Raw genomic sequence first — 19,456 nt, forward strand, 5'->3', positions numbered from 1 at the left:
GTCCTGCACCGGCTGACTTTGTGGTAGGGCCTTCTCTTGGAGTACGCGCTCCCAGCTCGCGGGGCCTCCGTGACTCCTGGCTCTGTTACGTCCGTAGACGCGGACCCGGTGTCCGGTATATATTTTATGGGGTGAGCTTGGACAGCTCCTCTGCCCCCAATGCTACTCACTCCTCTAGCCTTCGGCCTCGCTCGGGGTCCTTACTAGGCTACACACACTAGCGGCAGCTTGCCGCACTTCACCGCTCTTATGGCGTCGGCACACCTTAAGCTCTAACTGAGCTACAACTGAGTCTGGACTGGACTCCACTGCAGGCTGACCTCCCTCAGGCTTAACTACTGCAGGAACTCTCTCAACAGACTTGACTCTCTGTCTACTCCAGACTAGACTCTGTACTCTAGACTGAGCTCCACTGCAGACTGACCTGTTTCTGTGTCTCACTCTGCAGGAACAAGCTGCCTAGCTCCACCTTCCCAATTTGTATCCCTATCTGGGCGCCCTCTGGTGGTCTGAGGTGGAAGGTGAAGGTGTGTGTCTGTTGTGGGGGCCTCTTGTGGAGGAATCCGTTCATGCACCCCTCTCGGATCTGTGGCACTCTGCGCAACTGGACGCCACATTCCCCCCTAGCAAAGCTCAGCAATCCTGGGCTGAAGTACATTTTGAATAAACATGAACAATAACAATCTTCCATTTATGGGAGGCACATTCTTAAACATTGCATATAACATTAGAAATAACAAATATATACATATAAACCATAAGCAACCTCAGAATTTAAGTCTCTTTTGGTGAGATTCCCCGAAGGGATGTCCATTTCACAGGGCAGAATACTTGGTAGCTTGAGGGACCTGTCCCAAACCCTCAATGTAGGCCCTGGGGTGGCTGCAGGGCATGAAGATCCCGAGTTGGACCTCCATTAGAGCCACTCCAGACAGGTTTTGCTTCTGAGGTCACCTAAAGGGGCACTCCAGGGAGTGCAATTATTTACAAGGAATAGTTTTTGGGCTGCACATAGTCCTCAGCCTCAAAGTTCTGTATGGGTCAAGGGAAGTGTCCGTTTCACTTGAATTGTCCATTAATAAAGACAAAAATATAAGTTAAATGCATATACCAGAAAATACATAATATAATTCAATATAATACAATACAATGCTATATAATACCCCAGTGGCAACTATTTACACTTGTCAGAAGTTTAAATATTTCACTCAGTGTATCTGACAGGAGGTTGACCTTTGGTACTACGTATGGACCTGCGTGGTACTGGGATGCGTGAGGCACTAGTACTTGCACTACCTCCCATTCTGACAGTACTAGGTGTGGAGGGGCTGCTAGACTGTCTTGGCCTCTCTGTGGGACTGGCAAGTATTCCATTAGCTGGGCCTTCTTGCTCTGCTTCTTGCTCCAACCGGGGATCCTTCGTCCGGGAATTCTTCTTGAGCAGGCTCTTCTGGGACACCTACAGGTTCTTCTTGCTGTGGGTAGAAGGTGATTACAGGTATGATTACTGCTCCTCCTAGTTGAGGCCAATCTGCCGGGAAATCTCCCAAGTCAGTGTGTATTACTGCTTCTTTAGGCTCCTCCGGTACGGTGAGAGGCACTTCTCCTTGGGGCTTTAGCAGACCTGGACACAACTTCAGATGGTACCTGGATACTGTTATAGTCGTTCTTCCTCCGTCTGTACTAATTATGCAGGTTTTCTTATTATCAAATCTTGAGTTCAACACAGTGTAGGGTTCTCTCTCCCACTGGTCATCAAGTTTGTGGTTTCTTCTCTTCCTTTTTAACACTACTTCACCAGGTGTGAAGGGTTCTGCTGGCGCACTTTTGTTGTAGTGGGCCTCCTGCTTGTCTCTCACCCGAGTGAGACTGTCTTCGACACAGGCCTGTAGTCTTCTGTACTGCTCCTGTCTGGTTGTGTCCCGGTCCTCAGCGGTCACATCCGCTTCTGGTTCTACAGCACCAAGTTCCAGGTCCATGGGCAGCTTTCCTGGCCTTGCCCGCTTGAGATATGCCGGAGTGCAGTTGGTGGCACTTACTGGTATGTGATTGTACAGATCTACTAGGTCAGGTAGTAGGTCTGGCCACTGGTTTCTCTCCTCTAGTGGTATGGTCTTCAGCAGGTCGATGATGATATTATTCATCTTTTCACAGAGACCGTTGGTTTGTGGGTGGTACGGTGTAGTTCTTATCTTCTTACACCCGTACAAATGGCAGAACTCCTTCAACAACTCAGCATCAAAGGCCGGGCCTTGGTCCGTCAGTACCTTCTCAGGGTATCCGTGGGGTCTACAGAAATACGCTTGGAACGTCTTTGCTGCTGTCTAAGCTGTCAGGTCTTTGACGGGGGCGACCACCAGGAAATGGGAGTAGTGATCCACCATGGTCAGGGCATAGGAGTACCCTGACCTGCTAGACGACAGCTTGACATGGTCCAGGGGCATGATCTCCAGGGGTCGAGTCATCTTGATAGGTTGCAGGGGTGCTTTCTGGCTGCTGTAGTCTTTTCTTCTGAGGCTACAGGGTCCACAGTTTCGGCACCACCGCTCAATGGAGCTGCGCATTCCTACCCAGTAGAATCAACATTTCAACAGGGTCTCTAGCTTCTTCCAGCCAAAGTGCCCCGCCTGATCGTGGTAGGCATCCAACAACATTTGGATGTCTGTCTTGGGGACCACTATCTGCCATACCATCTCATGGGTCTTTGGATTGACGTACCTCCGGCACAGCTTCTCACGGTAGATAAACAGCCGGCTTCTCTCGTTCCACAGCTGCTTTGCTTGGAGAGACGCTTCCTTCTCCAGGGAGGAACCTTCTTCCATTATCAGCTCCTTGATACGGCTGACAACTGGGTCACTGTCCTGGGTCTCTTTCCAGCTGTTGTGAGGCAGGGGATTTAACGTCTTTCCACGCTGTCTCCTGGAGGCTCGTGGAACATCCCATTCCGGTGAAAGGCAGGTAGCTCAATCTCTTCCAGGTCATCCACTTCTTCTTCTGTGTCTGACTGGTGAGGCATCCTGGACAGGGCATCGGCGTTGGCGTTCTTGCGGCCCGCCCGGTACTTAATTGTGAATTGGTAGTTTGACAGCCGAGCCATCAATCGTTGCTCCAGGGCTCCTAACTTGGCTGTTTCAAGATGAGTTAAAGGGTTGTTATCAGTGAAGGCAGTGAACTTACTGGAGGCTAGATAGTGCTTGAACCTTTCAGTGATGGCCCAGACCAAGGCCAGGAACTCTAACTTGAAGCTGCTATAGTTCTCTGGGTTCCTCTCGGTCGGGCGGAGCTTCCTGCTTGCGTATGCGATCACTTTCTCTTGGCCATTCTGCTTCTGACTTAGGACAGCTCCCAGTCCTTCATTGCTGATATCTGTATACAGCAGGAACGGTTGGCTGCAGACAGGGTAGGCTAGGATCTCATCGCCTGTCAGGATCTCCTTCATCTCCTGAAATGACTCGGCTTGCTCCTTACCCCAGTGGAATGGGGGATTTCTGCCTTTGGGGGACTGTCCTACCAGGAGGTCTTGCAGAGGGGCTGCTTCCTTAGTGTAGTCTTTTACAAACCTCCGGTAGTATCCTACTAGTCCCAGGAACTAACGCACCTCCTTGAGGCTCTTCGGCTCCTGCCATTTCTGGATGGCAGAGACCTTCTCCGGGTCTGGTGCTACTCCCTCTGCACTGACAATGTGCCCCAGGTACTGTACCTTTCTCTTGAGCAGGTGGCACTTTGAGGGCTTCAACTTCATCCCATATCGGGACAGTGACTCAAATACCTCCGCCAGGTGCTTCAATTGGTCCTCATACGTTTTGGAGTACACTATCATGTTATCCAGATATAGTAACACAGTCTCGAAGTTGCGGTGTCCTAGGCAGCACTCCATCAATCTCTGGAACGTTCCGGGGGCATTGCAGAGTCCAAACGGTATACTATTGAACTCACAGAGTCCCATCGGGGTGGTGAAGGCGGTCTTCTCCCGATCCTCCTCAGCCACAGCTACCTGCCAGTACCCACTAGTGAGGTCAAGGGTGGAAAAGTAATTTGCAGACTTTAAGGCAGCCAGGGATTCCTCAATACGTGGTAAAGGGTATGCATCTTTATGTGTAATGCGATTTACTTGTCTGTAATCTACACACATTCTCATGCTTCCATCCTTCTTCCTGACTAGAACTAGGGGAGCTGCCCAGGGACTACAACTATCCCTTACTACCCCTGCCTTCTTGATGTCGTGCAACATCTCCTTGGCTTTCTGGTAGTGTGCTGGTGGTATAGGCCTGTAACATTCTTTGATGGGTGGATGGTCACCTGTGGGGATATGGTGTTGAACCCCCTTAATCCTCCCAAAGTCAAGTGGATGCTTACTGAATACCTGCGCGTATTCCTGAACCACCTGGTGTACACTGTAGCATCGGCGTCCCTGCCCTCTGCTAGGCAGGGATGCCGTCCATCTCACCTCCACGCTCCTCACGTGGGTCCCTCCAGCGCTCCTGTCTCTGTCGGTGCAGCGGCATCCCTGCCCCATGTCAGACAGGGACACCGTCTCTCTCGCCCCCCGGCTCCTGGCGCGGCTTCTCCCTGCGCTCCGTTCCCTGCTGTGGCCGGCGCGCGTTCCTCCTCCGGCAGAGTGCTTAGGGCGCGCGCGCGCGCACCCCTTCCTCTTAAAGGGACGGCGCGCGTCTTCCTAAAAAGTCCCCGGCCGATGGCCAGAGGACTTCCCACATTTAAGGCACCTCCTCCAAAATGGAGGTGCCCGAGCAACAGTTGTTGCACTGTGTCTTCACCTCTGCTTCAGCCCTCAGGTCCCTCTGCTAGCCTGACTAGTCCAGCCTGATTCCTGCCTGTCACCTGTCTGCTTCCTGGAAGCACCTGCCAGCTCCCACTGAGTTTATCTACCTGCTTATCCGGAAGCGCCCGCCAGCACCTGCCGCGGCTATCCACCTGCTTACCTGGAAGCATCTGCCAGCTCCCGCTGAGTTTATCTACCTGCTTATCCGGAAGCGCCCGCCAGCACCTGCTGCGGCTATCCACCTGCTTACCCGGAAGCACCTGCCAGTACCTGCCGTGTCTATCTGCCCGCTGGGTGGAAGGTACCTGCCGTCTACCCAGAGACTGTCCCCGTCACTTGCCGTGACCACCTTCCTGGCTACCCAGAGACTGTCCCCGTCACTTGCCGTGACCACCTGCCTGCTTACCCAGAGACTGTCCCCGTCACTTGCCGTGACCGCCTGCCTGCCTACCCCCATCACTTGCCGTGACCACCTGCCTGCTTACCCAGAGACTGTCCCCGTCACTTGCCGTGACCGCCTGCCTGCTTACCCAGAGACTGTCTCCGTCACTTGCCGTGACCACCTGCCTGTCTACCCAGAGACTGTCCCCGTCACTTGCGGTGACTACCTGCTTGCCTTCCCTGGGAGTCACCCGCTTCCTTACAAGGACTTCCCCTTCGTATTGCAGCTCAGAGGTTCCACCTCCCGGACCCGTTACATACACCCTGCTTCTGATGGGTAGGAGTGGTGTTTGTCCCAACATGGAGCTGTTGACACCAATCCTCCACCTGGTCTGGGGAGGTCAAGGACTCCGACGTGTAAATGGAGTTGTTATTTACAGCGTGTAACTTGGCAACAGTGGCATAGCGTGGTAATCTGACCTCATCTTCCCCACAGTTGAGAAGACGGACGGGCACCCTCCCATTGCGTACATCCACTACCCCTCTGGCAGTTAAGAGTGTAGGTCTGTGCTCGGAGTTAAGGGGTTCTACTACCGCCTGGTAGCTCTGTCCTTTAAGACCTGTTGCTGCTCTACAGCAGATAAGCATTTCACTCATTGGGGGAATCACAATGGGTATGGGGTCTGTTACCCGCACATTACCAATCTCACCACCGGATAGCTTTACTTGTTGCTGGTACATGAGGGCTTGGATCTCCTTCTGCAGCGCCCTCCTCTGCCCTGGTCTGGCGGTGTCAGCTATCTGTTGGAGCAAGAACACTAATTCTCCCAAACCGTTACCAACAACATTAGCGTCAAGTACCATATATAAATTGGTATCATCAGGATTAGTCTCTACTACAATTAGTCCCTGGTCCTTCAGTTCCACTCTCCCCACCTTCACTGCCACCTCCTTAACCCCGAGTAGGTTATGGGGGAGGCCATTTGAGGCATAGACGGAAAGATTTGGAGCTGGCAGGCGTAGATCATCCATGGACCAGAACCTTCTGTAGATGACATCAGGCATGATGGTTACCTGAGATCCTGTGTCTAGCAGAGTATGTGTCGGGATGCCGTCCAGCACAATGGACAGGAAAGGTCTTCCTCCCACGAACCTGCTGTACCAATCTGAGGGGCCTGGAGAATTTACTCATGGGTGTCGGCCCTCGGCCCCAGGGTTTTCTTGTTTAAAGGACAGCTCTGGATGGTGTGGCCGGATTTGTGGCAGCTGTGGCAGACAGGGTCCCTCGTTGGACGGCGTTGGTCGCTGATCCTCCCAGGGGGTGGCGTTGTCCTCTTCCTCCTTCTCATCGAGGGGACATCCTCAGGGCTGTCGGCTATCAGGATCCTTCCCTCCTCCTCGGGCTCCGTCCGCAGCTGCAGGGCACTCAGCACAGTGGTCAGTGTTTTTCTCAACTGACGCACCTCAGAGCGCAGGCTGTCCAGCTCACTAGGGGACGTTGCTTGCACCTTGGCTTCAGCAGCCACCAGGGAAAAGGTGGACGCTGCAGGCACTGGGGTGGCCCCACCCTGGTAACATTGGATAGCAGTTGTTTCCAGGGGCTGCAGTCCTTTTATAGCCATGTCCTTAAGGGTGTCAAAGGTGGCATCTGGATGAACCAGGGACCACCAACGCACAGTCCTGCTCTCCTCTTGGGACCTCAGTCCCCGGATAAACTGTTCTTTCAGCATTTTATTTTCATCATTGATGCTGGTTGGACTAACCTGTTTCAGAGCTCGCAGGGCCCCTTGTAGACGCCAGGCATAGTCCCGAACACTGTCCTCCGGCTGCTGAGAGCAGTTGTAGAACCTCATCCGGAGGTCTGTCTCAGTACGATTCTCAAAGACAGTCTGTAACTTTTTAAAGATTGTGGACACTGACTCCTGGTCTGCGGCCGACCAGGCTTCTACTTCTCGCTCCGCAGCACCGGTCAATTGTCCTAATACAACAGCGGCTCTTTGCTTGCCCGTCATAGAGTACATGTCCAGTATACCGCATATTTTCTGTTTAAATCCAGACAGGGTATCTGGTTTGCTGCTGTACTGGGGGAGCCACTTCGCTCCAGGGATGTACGGTAGGGCCATGGGTATGACAGGGGTTACAGCCCCTGCTGGTGGAGCGGCCGCTTCGGCATGCTCGGCGTCGAGCTCGGGTTGAACATCAGGGCCGTTAACCGGTATTCCGGCATTGTGCTGCTCTTCAGACATCTTGGCGCCCCCCTAGCGAACCGTGGCCTACCTTCTTTTCTTTTCTTCCGGTAGGCCGCAGCTGCGCAGGTGACGGTCTTCTTCAGGACCTTGCGTCGCTTGCGTCCTACGTCAGAGCGTTCAGCCACGCTCCTTCCAGGACCTGGCGCTTCCTGGTTCGACGTCGAGGCGTGGGGCGTGTCCGGGGCTTCGCGCGCTTTTGCAGGTATGCCTCTCAGTTTAAGGCAGCTTGCGTGGTATAGCTCCCCACAGGTGGAGCTAGGCCTCAGGGCAGCATGGATGAAGGATGCAGGGACAGATAGGACCCAGCCGGGTCAGAGCAAGCACAGGGACAGACACGATAGTCACTTCAGTACCTTTTACTGATGGTATTCAAGGCACAATCCGGAGCACTGTAGGGTGAAGGATGCATATCATGATCCTCCCCAGTGAGCGGGTATAGGGCCTCCTGTTTATTGCCTTTGCGTGGTAAGTTTCTGACCTACCTGGAGCTAGGCCTAACTTTGTCTCTGTCCTGCACCAGCTGACTTTGTGGTAGGGCCTTCTCGTGGAGTACGCGCTCCCAGCTCGCGGGGCCTCCGTGACTCCTGGCTCTGTTACGTATCAGCTCTTGGGTGATCCTGGGACCTGAAGTCTTCCAGGGGTCTCCTGTTGTCTCTACAGGGGGGTATACGGCCCTGTAGACGCGGACCCGGTGTCCGGTATATATTTTCTGGAGTGAGCTTGGACAGCTCCTCTGCCCCCAATGCTACTCACACCTCTAGCCTTCGGCCTCGCTCGGGCCCTTACTAGGCTACACACACTAGCGGCAGCTTGCCGCACTTCACCGCTCTTATGGCGTCGGCACACCTTAAGCTCTAACTGAGCTACAACTGAGTCTGGACTGGGCTCCACTGCAGGCTGACCTCCCTCAGGCTTAAATACTGCAGGAACTCTCTCAAAAGACTTGACTCTCTGTCTACTCCAGACTAAACTCTGTACTCTAGACTGAGCTCCACTGCAGACTGACCTGTTTCTGTGTATCACTCTGCAGGAACTGGCTGCCTAGCTCCACCGTCCCTATTTATATCCCTCTCCAGGCTCCCTCTGGTGGTCTGAGGTGGAAGGTGAAGGTGTCTGTGTGCTGTGGGGGCCTCTTGTGGAGGAATCCGTTCATGCACCCCTCTAGCATAGCTGGGCGCCACAACCGCACCTCCAAAAAATCATATTTTGATCTAATGCCTCTCGGCAAAAATATATATAACTGAACATGAGGTTCTTAGTTTAACATTCTGATCAGACTGTATGAGTTGGAGTCATGGGGACTAGGTCTTGCAGCATGGGTGCTGTGAGGCACCAGGCCGCCCGCCCTGCAGGTGCATTGTTGCTGCGGTGGTGGTTGGAGCACGGCTCCGCTCCCGTTCAGGCAGGAAATGTTAGGATCCACTAAGAGGTTTGGCGTGGCGTGGCAGTGGGCTTCATACAGTCTGATCAGAATGTGAAACTAAGAACCTCATGTTCAGTTTTATATATTTTTGCCGAGAAGCATTAGATCAACGTATGTTTTTGGAGGTGCGGTCCATTCTCTTTTTCAGCTTAAAATAACACAGGAGTGGATTCAGATCAACTCTGTGACCATTCTTGACTGGCCCAACCTCAGCCCTGACCTAAACCCAATTGAGCATCTCTGGAGAGACCTGAAAATGGCTGTCCACCAACGTTCACCATCCAACCTGACGGAACTGGAGAGAATCTGCAAGGAAGAATGGCAGAGGATCCCCAAATCCAGGTGTGAAAAACTTATTGCCTCATTCCCAAGAAGACTCATGGCTGTACTAGCTCAAAAGGGGGCTTCCACTCAATACTGAGCAAAGGGTCTGAATACTTATGACCATGTGATATTTCAGTTTTTCTTTTTTTTTAATAAATTTGCAAAAGTTTCTACATTTCTGTTTTTATTTCAGTTAAGATGGGGTGCAGAGTGTACTTTAATGAGAAAAAAATGAACTTTTTAGAATTTACCAAATGGCTGCAATGAAACAAAGAGTGAAAAATTTAAAGAGGCCTGAATACTTTCCGTACCCACTGTATGAGTGAAAAATGTATTATTGTGCAGTATGTGTCCAGTATATGTTATAGCAAGAGTCAATCTGCCATTAACAAGGACTAACAAAAATCTCACTGTAAATGAGATTGTCCTGCGTCCAGTAGTCATTTAATTTGACAACCCCTAGTCTTGTGCAGTTAGTGGTACATTGTCTTCTGTGATGTAGGCTCAGTGATCAGCCAAGGAGAAATGCTCTAGCTTTATCTTCTATGCTATGTGGTTTTCCCTAAAAATAAGCAGACACCATTAAGGTAAATCAACACAGAACCGCAGAAAACAAAAAAGGAAAGGTCAAATATTCTTTTTGCCCTATGTTTTATTCAAAGACCAGGGAGAATACAGCCGTTCTGCTGCCTGAGGCTAAAACTGAAACTGCAGCAAAGGTAAAAAAAAAAAAAAGAAGCAAAGCAACTAAATTAATCAAAATATATATATATATCAAAATAATGCAGCAGCACTCCATATGGCGAAGATACGTCTTAACAATGAAAATAATAGATCTAAAAACTGTTTTGCTCAGCAACAAGTACGTACAAAAAACGAGAGTTTTTAGCGCATAAATTAGCCAATTCATGTGTGCCCATCAACGACGGCAAGGTAACCTCCCCCTGATGGGTAACTACTCTGCCTTCCATGCCACTTTTGGGCTACAAGCCTACAACTAAATGGACAAACATGTCTTCTTCTGGGCTAAAAACACCTACATTTAAGGCTGCGTGCCCACTTTGCATTTTTCAAGCGTTTTTACTGTGGAATCTCCACAGTGTAAATGCTTGCAAAACACTTGGTAATCCGTGCCCCATGATCCCCAGTGAAAATCTGCATGTTCTGTGCCCATGCTGCGGAATTTTCCGCAGCGGATTTTCCTTGCGGAAAAATCTGCAGCATGTCCATTATTTGTGCATTTCTGCATGCGGAATTGAGGTCCCAAAGCATTTGAAAAACGCAAGTCAAATCTGCATGTAAAAACGCAAGAACAAGTGTAAAATCCGCAAGCGTTTTTACTGCCAAGAACATGCAGAAACGCTGCAGAAATTTTCTGCTTCAATTCTGCATCGTGGGCACATACCCTAAAGGGCAAACAGAGCTGTTTATACAACACCTGCTGGTTAATGGGAGTAGAGATGAGCGTTGTTCGAATCGAACTGTTCGCCAATCTCAAATTCGAGCTGTTTTGGGCGGTGTTTGAGAAATTTGACGAACCCGAACGATTTGAAAAAAATCCGGCTGTTCGAGGTTATGTTCGATAACTGTTCGTGCACCCAAATCGTAACTGGATTTTTTCACAGTAATGCTGATAATCAATGTTAATACACAGTTTGAGTGTACAGCGGGTCCGGGGGAGGGGCAGGGGATGGACCTCTGCATAAATAATGAAGATCTCCATTTTGTTTTCTCTTTCCCGCATTTACAGTGGGGAGGTGCAGTCTGTCAGCCTATCAGCAGCGCACACACGGAGCGAAGTGCTTTTTTTCACACAAGCAAGGGCATGTGTCATTGGCTGTGTATGTCACATGTCCTTGCCCTATAAGACCCAGCCATTTTCCCCATCACCACTATTTTCTCACTGCTGCAGCTGAGTGTTAGACGGCACTGCTGCAAATGTTAGCGCTATATTGTGTAACTGAATTGCAAGCGAATTTTCTTTTAAATAGACAGAAAGGTTTAGGGAGTAGGGACTAGTTTGTAATTGCAGCCCTTTTGAGGGCTAGGTTACAGCACTTCCTAGCACTTTTAGCAGGCAGGTCTGTGCTCTTAAATCTACAGATAGGTTGGGAGTAGTGACTAGTTGTAATTCCAGCCCTTTTGAGGGCTAAGTTACATCAGTTCCTATCACTTTTTGCCAGGCAGGTCTGTTTTAGTGCTGTGCAAGTGTTTTTCACAGCATTTGGCTAAATCTAGCTAAGCAAATCCTTTTTGGCCTCTTGCAGTGTGTGTTAGTCAGTGGAGTAGCTTATCTGTGTTGCAAGCTACACAACCTGTGTATGTAATACCAATTTTTTACTGCACCTAGCCAAGTAAAACGTTTGGGCCTGTAGCAGTGTGTGGTACTCATTGTATTAGGCCATCTATACCAAGCTCCACCAGCTTTGAAATTAATAATAATTTTTAGCTGCATCTTGCCTGTAAAATAATTTTGGGCATATTAGCAGTGTGTGGTACTTATTCTATTAAGCCATCTATACTAAGCTCCACCAGCTTTCAAATTACTAATAATTTTTAGCTGCATCTTGCCTGGAAAATAATTGTGGGCTTGTAGCAGTGTGTGGGACTTATTCTATTAGTCCATCTATACTAACCTCCACCAGCTTGCAAATTACAAATAATTTTTAGCTGCATCTTGTCTGGAAAATAATTTTGGGCATAGTAGCAGTGTGTGGTACTCATTCTATTATGCCATCTATACTAAGCTCCACCAGCTTGCAAATTACAAATAATTTTTAGCTGCATCTAGCTCGGAACATAATTTTGGGCTTGTAGCAGTGTGTGGGACTTATTCTTTTAGTCCATCTATACTAAGCTCCACCAGCTTGCAAATTACAAATAATTTTTAGCTGCATCTAGCTCGGAAAATAATTTTGGGCATAGTAGCAGTGTGTGGTACTCATTCTATTAGGCCATCTATACTAAGCTCCACCAGCTTTCAAATTACTAATAATTTTTAGCTGCATCTTGCCTGGAAAATAATTTTGGGCATAGTAGCAGTGTGTGGTACTCATTGTATTAGGCCATCTATACCAAGCTCCACCAGCTTTGAAATTAATAATAATTTTTAGCTGCATCTTGCCTGGAAAATAATTTTGGGCATATTAGCAGTGTGTGGTACTCATTGTATTAGGCCATCTATACTAAGCTCCACCAGCTTGCGGATATCAAGTGCTCCTTTAAGTGGGCTCTCCTCCACCTCAACTTCAACATCACAAATACTCCAGTCCTCAGAGGTGTCACCCCAATCGCACTTGCTTCCTCACAGCTCCCAAGTCTCCAGCTGCCCATCTGAGATGGTTGAGTCTGCAGAGCTGTTTACTCATACTATAGCCTGGGAATCAGAGGTCGGCTCCAGAGCTTCTGTGAATCTGGAAATGATCTGCACTGATGCCCAGAATCTTTATGAGTCTGATCCAGGACCAGACGCAAAAGGTTCTGACCATAATGTAGACCCTCATTCCCAAATTGTAACTCCTGTTGGTGGAGACAATGAGGAAGACGATGATGAGACTCAAATACCTGATTGGTGAGAACACACAGGGTGATGATGAAGAGGTTGCAGATCCCACTTACTGTCAACCGACAGTCAGCCAGTCGATGAGGTCAGCAGAGGAGGTGGAGGAGGATGCTAGTGACGACGAGGTCAGGTTGCGCCTTCCTGGACAGAGACGTAGTACTGGAAGCACGTCAACAACTGCATCCTCAAACACAACTCTGCCTCTGACCACAAGTCGTGGTGGCTCTTCAGGTCGCATGGGTGCTAAGCCTTGCATAGCCTGGGCATTTTTTTAGATCGATAAGGATGACCCAACTCGTGTTATCTGTAACATTTGTCAGCAAAAGCTAAGTAGAGGCCAAAAAATACATAGTTTGAGTACTTCATGCATGAACCGTCACATGGATATGAAGCATAAGTTGCAGTGGGAAGCTCACTGTGCTACAATGCGGCCTAGCGGGCCGGGCCAACCACCGTCTGCCCCATCTTGTGCATCCGCGGCCTCTTCATCCTCTGTGACTGGGGGGACAGCAGTCACACCTGTTTTGGGACGCAGACCTGCCACCTCTTTACCCGCAACAGCCAGCGTGATTGGCAGGTCATCATTTTATTTGGAGGTGGAAACACCAGCTGGTGTTGAGCGCTCTCCGACATCGAGAGCACCACCTTTGGATCAAGGCAACCTAACATGTCCTCCTGCATCTTCCTCACAGACCGGCAGTTTGCCGGGGACACCCTTCTCAACCCCGTCTAAGCACAAGAGCCAGCCCTCGGTCCCTCAGATGTGGACAAGTAAAAGACCATTTCCTCCTAGCCATGAGAAAGCTAAGAGGTTGAATTTCACCAGTACCAGATGCCCATTCGGCACTACTTCTCAAAGAAAGGTGTGCCTGCGCTCCACCAGCATGTCACACACAACATCACCGCTTCTTTGAGAAACTCTGTGTGTGGCAGGGTGCATTTCACCAAAGACACTTGGACGAGTAGGCATGGACAGGGGTGTTAAATGTCGCTGACTGGGCACTGGGTAACTATGGTGACAGCAGGACAAGGGGCTGCTGTCCAAGTCTTGCCGTCCCCACGAGTTGTGCGTCAATCCTCTTTATCTCGAAGTTCCTCTACTGCTTCTGCCTCCTCAACCTCCTCTTAGTCCTCCACCTGCACCCAATGCCTGTCTGGTCATGCCACACGCTTTATAACTGCGCAGAAGGGATCCTGCACACCTCTTTACTATGCTGGCAGCAGGGCTCAACGTCATCAGGCGGTTTTTACTTTGAAATGTCTGGGAAATGGGAGTCACACAGCTGAGGAGTTGTGGTCAGCTCTGGAAAACCAGTTTCATGAATGGTTGTCTCCACTGGACCTGAAACCAGGGAAGGCCGTGTGCGACAATGCTGCAAACCTCGGTGCGGCCCTTCGCCGGGGCAATGTCACACACGTGCCTTGTATGGCTCACGTGTTGAACCTGGTTGTCCAGCAATTTTTAGCCCACTATCCCGGACTAGATGGCCTTCTGCAGAGGGTACCCTCGCTGTGTGCTCACTTCCGCCGTTCGCATCCCGCAGCTCAGCGACTTGCATCGCTACAGAAGTCGTTGGGCCTGCCACTTCACCGGCTAAAATGCGATGTGCCTACCCGGTGGAATTCAACTCTGCACATGTTGCAGCGACTGTGGCAGCACCGACAAGCCCTGGTGCAATACGTTCTGATGTATAGCCTGGGCCAACGGGATACAGAGGTGGGGCAAATCACGCTGGAGGAGTGGTCTCAGATCAGGGACCTATGCACCCTTCTGCACAGTTTTGAAATGGCGACGAAGATGTTTAGTGCTGACGATGCCATTATCAGCATGACTATTCTGGTGATTTACATGCTGGAGCACATGTTAAACAGAATTCGAAGTCAGGTGGTGCGACAAGAAGAGGTGAAGGAAGTAGAGGAGGAGGAGTTGTATGCGGAAGGGCTAACATCTGCAAGGTCCAGATGGTCGGCAGCACCAAAGCGGCAGGCATGTGAGGGTGGGGGAGATGGATTTACCAGGGCGCATGGTAGCAATCAAACTAGTGAGAAAGGTGCAGGAGCCCAGGAAGAAGTGGAGGACGAACTGATGGAAGACTCATCAGATGAGGGAGACCTTGATCACATTTCTGTTGTGCGAGGTTGGGGGGAGAGGGCAGAGGAAGGAAGCATGATTGTTACCTCGCCACCAACACAACAGGGACTTGGTGCTCCTGGATGCGCAAGACACATGAGTGCCTTCTTGCTGCACTACCTGCAACATGACCGTCGAATTGTCAGAATTCAAACTAATCCTGACTACTGGGTTGCCACACTCTTAGATCCCCGGTACAAAAGTAAATTTGCCAAAATAATTCCTGCCAGAGAAAGGGATTCATGCATGCAGGAGTATCAGCAGAGACTGTTGCAGAATCTTGCATGTGCTTTTCCACAAAACACCAGTGGTGCACGTAGTGAATCTCACAGTTCTAACTTGCCAACCGTGGGACTGTCGAGTGTTCAGCACTCAAACCGTAACAGAAACACAGTATCTGCTGGTAACAGCAATTTTGCGGAATCATTTCACTGCTTTTTTAGCCCATCCTTTGCAAGGCCACAGGAGACAAGAAGTCTGACACATAGTCAACGCCTAGAGACGATGGTACAGGAGTATCTCCAAGTAAACATCGAAGCCATGACTGTGTCACTGGACCCTTGCTCTTTTTGGGCTTCCAATCTGGATAAATGGCCGGAGCTCGCCACTTACGCCTTGGAGATCTTGTCATGCCCCGCAGCCAGCGTTCTCTCTGAACGTGTGTTCAGCGCTGCTGGTGGTGTGCTGACAGATAAGCGCACGCGGCTGTCCACTGAGAATGTAGACAGACTCACATTCATAAAGATGAACAAATCATGGATCCGCAAGGACTTTTCTACCCCTGTGTCATCCTGGGGAGAGTAAAAGCTTGAGGATTTCGTAAAATCACCTCACCAACCGTTTTAAGCTTTCAAATTACTAATAATTTTTAGCTGCATCTTGTCTGGAAAATATTTTTGGGCCTGTAGCAGTGTGCGGTACTCATTCTATTATGCCATCTATTCTAAGCTCCACCAGCTTGCAAATTACTAATAATTTTTAGCTGCATCTTGTCTGGAAAATAATTTTGGGCCTGTGCAGTGTGCGGTACTCATTCTATTATGCCATCTATACTAAGCTCCACCAGCTTGCAAATTACTAATAATTTTTAGCTGCATCTTGTCTGGAAAATAATTTTGGGCCTGTGCAGTGTGCGGTACTCATTCTATTATGCCATCTATGCTAAGCTCCACCAGCTTGCAAATTACTAATAATTTTTAGCTGCATCTTGTCTGGAAAATAATTTTAGGTCTGTAGCAGTATGCCGTACTCATTCTATTATGCCATCTATACTAAGCTCCCCCAGCTTGCAAATTACTAATAATTTTTAGCTGCATCTTGTCTGGAAAATAATTTTGGGTCCTTAGCAGTGTGCGGTACTCATTCTATTATGCCATCTATACTAAGCTCCACCAGCTTGCAAATTACTAATAATTTTTAGCTGCATCTTGTCTGGAAAATAATTTTGGGCCTGTAGCAGTGTGCAGTAAACATTCTATTATACCATCTATACTAAGCTCCACCAGGTTGCAAATTACTAATAATTTTTAGCTGCATCTTGTCTGGAAAATAATTTTGGGCCTGTAGCAGTGTGCGGTACTCATTCTATTATGCCATCTATACTAAGCTCCACCAGCTTGCAAATTACTAATAATTTTTAGCTGCATCTTGTCTGGAAAATAATTTTGGGCATAGTAGCAGTGTGTGGTACTCATTCTAACCAACCGTTTTAAGCAACTCTGGGGCAATTGATGCCACTTAAGTGATGTCTGTGCCACAAATTTTTGGAAAAAATGGAGACTCTTTTTGGAGTTCCCTTGCTTTGTTTTACGTGACGTTGCCATCGTCAATTAGAGGTGGGTTGGGTCTCCCCCCCCCATTTTAACCGTAAGAAAATACATACACTATGGCTTAGGGTAACACAGATGGTTGAGTCTGAAGAGCTGTTTACTCAGAGGTCTGCTCCAAAGCTTCAGTGTCTGCTAGTCAGCGTAGTAACCCAGCTGCGAAGCAAGCTGCACCGGCTGTGAATCTAATAATGATTTTTAAATGCATCTAGCCTAGGCAGACTGTGGGGACCCCTAATCAAACCCAGACGCTCAGCCCCCCATCGCCCCCCTTTCATCGACAATACAATCATGTAACTCTTACAACTGGATGGGTGAGGATCAGTCACAGCTTTATTAACGGTTTATACTCATTCCATTAGAAATGCATTTTATTTCTAAAATAATTCAGCTTGTTGCAGCATGCCCTGTGTCTCCAGTCTCCACAACGGCAAGTTGGCCAACAAGTGTAACTCTCCAACATGTCCTTTCTATTTCCAGGCCCGGAGGATCCTGCTTACTCGTATGCAGGACTCCGACCCCCATCCATCACTCTTAACGCTTGTTCCACTCCATCCTGGAGTCCTGACAGTAATATGTCCAGTCCAATATCCATTAAGTGAACACCGTCGGGCCGTATGAGGCCTGCTTTATCTCCTTCCAGTTGTCGGTGTCGTATCACTACACAGCCTCTGTCTCTTATAAATTTTGCCATCCGAATATTTATTACCTGCCTTGTCCATTCGATGGCCGTGATGTCTGACGCACCTTGCCATACCGTTCTCGGCACAATCTCTGACCATACTATAGTTAGTTTTGTGAAAAATTTTCTGAAGCGCTCAGTGTCTAGTTTCATTATTGCCATTAGTTAAGCGCTCTTGTGATAAGCTATGTCGTTTCCCCCGGCCTGTATAACTAAGATGACCGGACCTCTTGCCTCTCTCCCTACCTTGATTACCTCCATTAGTACCTGTGGCCATTGCAGGCCTCTAATACCACTCCAGTTCAAATATGTGTTATGAAACTCCAATTTCCTCCCGCCTAGGAGGGACTTTCACCCTTCTTTCTGCACAATATATATATATATATATATATATATATATATATATATACGAGTTCTTAATCATTGCATAGCTAAAAAACAGCAAGGAAGTGGTATTTATATGTCATGTCCTGCTATGCACCTGTTCAAGGCTGAGTTAATCAGAAATTTAAACACACATACCATGTTAAAATCGTATAGCATAGAAACAATGCATATAAATGTAAATAATCAAAAAGAAAAGAAGAAAAAAGGAACATATATATAATAATAATAATCTATAAATGATCACTCATACTGATTAGTGTTGAGCGAGCACTAAAATGCTCGGGTGCTCGAAGCTCGGGCCGAGCTCGCCGTGATACTCGGGTGCTCGACCCGAGCAAGGAGCCCAATGTTAGTCTATGGGAGACCCGAGCATTTTTGCGGTGGCACCCCCGGCAGTCTTTTAAAAGCCTAACAAGTGCCCAAAACGATAGTGACAGTGCTCAAATCAGGTCACTGCTGTCAACAACGTGGTCAGAGGTATTAAGCCACTTTTACGGGCTCACAATAAAATGTTCAAAAACGAAAGTGAAACTTTTTTCCTGTGAAATATGTTAAGGAACATCCTTTCCAGGGAAAAGACTTGTGTATAAGTTAAAATAAATGACCAAAAACAAAAATACTCCTCCACACCTTCGGCTATGTTCACAAGTAGCATTTTTTATGCGTTTTTGCACTTTTGTATTGCTTTCAACTATGACAAATGCATTCACCGGGAAATGTCATTTTAACATTTTACAACCTTATCTGGCCATGTGCTGTGTGACACATGCATAAAGTGCTGAAAAGACATGGGAACAGCATGGGGAAGACCCCTGGAAGCATCTCTGACTCCCAGGTCACTGTCTAAAAGTGTGCCCATCATAAGTGATCCTTGCCGCATCAGAAGATACAGACTTGCAACTATCCCCATGCAAGTTCTAGTCCCAGGGCAGTGTTCAATTGTACCTCCCCCATTCCTTGCAATACAAGCGCAAGTATGCAGCCTGCCACCCACCCACCCCCAGGCTGCAATACCATACTGCTTGCTTGCTTGAACTTGAAATTGGGCCTTTTAGGCATGTGGAGGCGGAATCTGGCCACCACGTCATGGCTGTGTTGGCGGCCTGGAATCCATACTCAGTCCCCAGCCGCCCGGCGGCCGGGTGTCCATACTCGGTCCCCAGCTGCCCCGCGGCCGGGTGTCCATACACGGTCCCCAGCCGCCTGGGGGCAGCCGGGTGTCCATAAACGGTCCCCAGCCGCCCCTATTTCTCCTTGGAACATCCCCCCACACACTTTTCTTATCCCGGCCTGCTTTAGGCAGCATTGGACGAGCCCACCAGAGAACCAGACTCCTCCGATGGGCCCTGACTTCTCCATCGGTGGAGTTGAGAGTGCCAAGGTGAGGAGCATGATGATGATGACAGAAGTTAGCATCTGCTATGTTTTCTTTTAATGCAAGTGTAAGTGTGCAGCCTGCCACCCACCCACCCCCAGACTGCAATTCCATACTGCTAGCTTGCACTTGAAATGGGGCCTTTTAGTTTGGAGGAGGCCGAAGCTGGCCACTACCTCATGGCTGCTTCGGCAGCGAGGTATCCATACTCAGTCCCCAGCTGCCCCTATTTGTCCTGGTGTGCCTTATACATAAGATTAAGCGCGTATACCAAAACATTACCTGTGCCCTCCCCAGTGCATTTAGTGGGAAGGAGAGCCTATTCCGCTGTAGTGT

Source organism: Phyllobates terribilis, unplaced genomic scaffold, assembly GCF_046119375.1.
Source record: "Phyllobates terribilis strain yellow unplaced genomic scaffold, ASM4611937v1 Scaffold_5__5_contigs__length_657084704, whole genome shotgun sequence".
Taxonomy (NCBI): Eukaryota; Metazoa; Chordata; class Amphibia; order Anura; family Dendrobatidae; genus Phyllobates; species Phyllobates terribilis.